This window comes from Cynara cardunculus (assembly GCF_001531365.2).
Source record: "Cynara cardunculus var. scolymus isolate 2C chromosome LG 1, CcrdV1, whole genome shotgun sequence".
NCBI lineage: Eukaryota > Viridiplantae > Streptophyta > Magnoliopsida > Asterales > Asteraceae > Cynara > Cynara cardunculus.
In genome coordinates, this window is record NC_037528.1 from 25,628,561 (window position 1) to 25,631,872 (window position 3,312).

Genomic DNA, 3,312 nt, shown 5'->3' on the forward strand with positions numbered 1-3,312 from the left:
TTGTATGTATGAGAGTGTGCATGATTATATATGCATGCATGAATGGTTATTCATTAAAGGCATGCATAAAATAAAATGAGTATGTATACATAAGGGTGCATGTGATGTATGCTTGCATATGAGGGCTCTTAGCCCCCTTCCACTTTTGGAAGGGTATAAATAAGTGATGAGGTTCTCAAATAAACTTCTTTGTGATTTTTGGAAATCTACGAGAGGATTGAGAGGAAGTTGTCCGGATTGCTTATTTGGGATCAAAGTTGGTTCTCATTTGCAAAGACAACATAAGGTGAGTGGTTCAAACCTTTGATTCATATGATTTTATTCATTTTGGTTTGAATTATGTTTTGGTATCTTGAAAATATATGTAACCGGATTTGGTTTTAAAACCGGTTGAAGTGTTGTCCGGATTGGGAGATACCCGGTCATAGTGTTGACCGGATTATGTGTTAGAGAGATTTTGAAATATGAATCCGGACATGGTTTTGACCGGAGAAGTAGGAATACAGTTTTAATGCTGTCCGGACTTGACTTAAACCGGTTGAAGTGTTGTCCGGATTAGAACTTGTCCGGTCATAATGTTAACCGGTAAAGAGTGAAACCGGTTGTGGGGTTGTCCGGATTGGGGTAACACGGCCATAGTGTTGGCCGGAGTTGTATAAATCCGGCCGAGTGTTGACCGGATTTTAATGCGTTGGAAATACATTGAATAGTTGACCGGATATGTAATCCGGCCAAGGCATGATCGGAGATAAAATCCGCCAAGTTAATATGTTGACTGGATTGTTGAGAGTTGACCGGTTATGTATTTTGGTTAAAAATAATTTGATGACCAGTTATGTTAATATTTATTCACAAGTGGATTATGATACTGATATAACATTCTTTTTGAAATAATAAAAGAAAATTACTCAATATTTGTGAATGAAGTATATGTTACATGCAATGTGTGATGTGGGGTGTTACAGAGTGGTATCAGAGCATGAGTTTAAGGGATTTAAGTATTTAAAGCATGATACCTAGACTTAAACTATTTAATTGCATGCTAGGGATACCAAACATATTTAGTACCATTGGGAATAAATATGATGAGTTATAAGAGAGCAGTGTGTAAGATAAATTCTAATTACATCTGATCAGTGCAATTATGAATTTACAGGTACATATATGGGCTTAGATACTTCATTATATTTGGAAATGTGAATACGTGATTATTAACATTGAAATCTGCAGATTTCTAGCCGAACACGGAGATCTGAGAGGATCGCTCGTTCTGAGTCTGAGGAAAGAGAGGAATTTCCTATCAATCTTCCAACTAGTACTTATGGGAATAGATGTCGGGGAAGAACCAGGGGTAGGGGCCAAGGGAGAAGCCAGGCCCAAGGAAGAAGTCAGATTGAGACTTATCCTGAACGTGGAGAATCTCATTCTGGGAATGTCAACCAAGAGCAGATACCTCAGCTAGAATATATAACTAGAGATATGCTGGCAGAAGAAATGGGAAAGCTAAGGGAAACCTTGACATCTATTATGGGGATATCTGCCAGGGTTGAAATAGAGAGAGTGGAAGTAAATCCCTCTGTTTCGATTGTACATACCAAGGAGGGAGACATTAAAATGTTTCTGACATGCAAACTACCAACTTTCTCTGGAGAAAGAGATCCAGTTAAAGCCATGTGCTGGATCAAAGAGATTGAATCTGTGTTCAACACTATTGAGTGTTCGGAAACATATAAAGTTTGGTTTGCTGTTTCTGTATTGAAGTCCACTGCTCTACTCTGGTGGGAAGTTGAGTCTTTAGCCAGAACAGACGTCTTACAAACATTATCTTGGGTAAAATTTGTGAACCGATTCAAAGATCAGTTCTGTCCCAAGACAGCTGTAAGACAGATGGAGGAAGATTTCTTGAAACTAGAACAGGGTACTGGAACGGTTAGGGAATATACCGCAAAGTTCATTGAATACTCCTGGTTTGTTGAGCACTACATTTCGTCAGAATCCAGAAAGGTGGAGAGGTATATTTGGGGTCTAAAGCATTCGATCCGAGAATTTGTGATCGCTATGAACCCTACTACTGTTTCATTAAATGTGGATGCGACGGAAGTTACTGAACGAAATAAGAAGATGCAGGAAGAGGGAAAGGCTGCTGATAAGAGAAAGTAGGAAGGACATTCGTCTGATTATCGAGGGTCAAAGTCTGTAAAATATGATAACATATCAGTGGTAATTGGGTCCTGGTTATCACCTGAGTTAATTATTATGTGAATTAATCGTTTATATGAATACATGCTTACATGAGTTAAAAACAGGAATGTGTGTATTTTATGCATGGGTATTGTATGCACAATATGATATGTATATATATATATATATGTGTGTGTGTGTGTGTGTGTGTTATATGTATGTGTGATCTATGTGCATGGATTGAGTATATATGCATGAATATATGTATATAGGTTATGGTATGCATGAAAAGGGTTATGTGTATGAATGCATGCATGTCTAGATGCATGGTTAAGGGCGGATTTAACCGCCATGCCTTCTTAGAAAAAGTATAAATAGGAAGTTATGTTTACAAATAAAGCTTCTTGCCACCTTTGAGCCTTGAGAGTGTTTTGAGAGAAGCAGTATTCAGATTGCTCATTTTGGAAAAGAACTTATTAGATTTTCAAGAAGATTGGATTCATCTGTTTTTGAAAAAGAATCACATAAGGTGAGTGATTTAAAGTTTTTACTCTCTTTGAAATGCATAACTGTTGTATAAATTTTTATCTGGTTTGAAGTTTAAACCGTAGGAGGGTTATCCGGTTTAGTCTTAAACCGGACAAAGCTTGGACGATTTAGGTATAAATCGGATATGTGTTGAGCGGTTTAGTCTTAAACTGGACAAAGCTTAGACGATTTAAGGTATAAATCGAATATGTGTTGAGCGGTTTAGTCTTAAACCGGACAAAGCTTGGACGATTTAAGCCCTAAACTGGTCAAGGCATGAGCGACTTAAAAATAAACCGCCTGGTGCGTTGACCGGATTAGAATAAATCGGATGTAAATTGAGCGATTTATGATCTTTGATTGTAATAAATATTTTGAACGGAGAAGTAGGAATACGACTATGAGATGACCGTTTTATTCTAAATCAGACAATATGGCATAGTGTTGTCCGGATTTGTAATCCGGACAAAAGTGTTGGAAATAATTCTAAGTGATGACCGATTTAGTAAAATCGGATGATGGTGAATAAGGTTGTCCGGATTTGTTATCCGGACAAGGTTGTGTTGTAAGTCAAGTGATAAATCGGACAATATGTGGAAATGT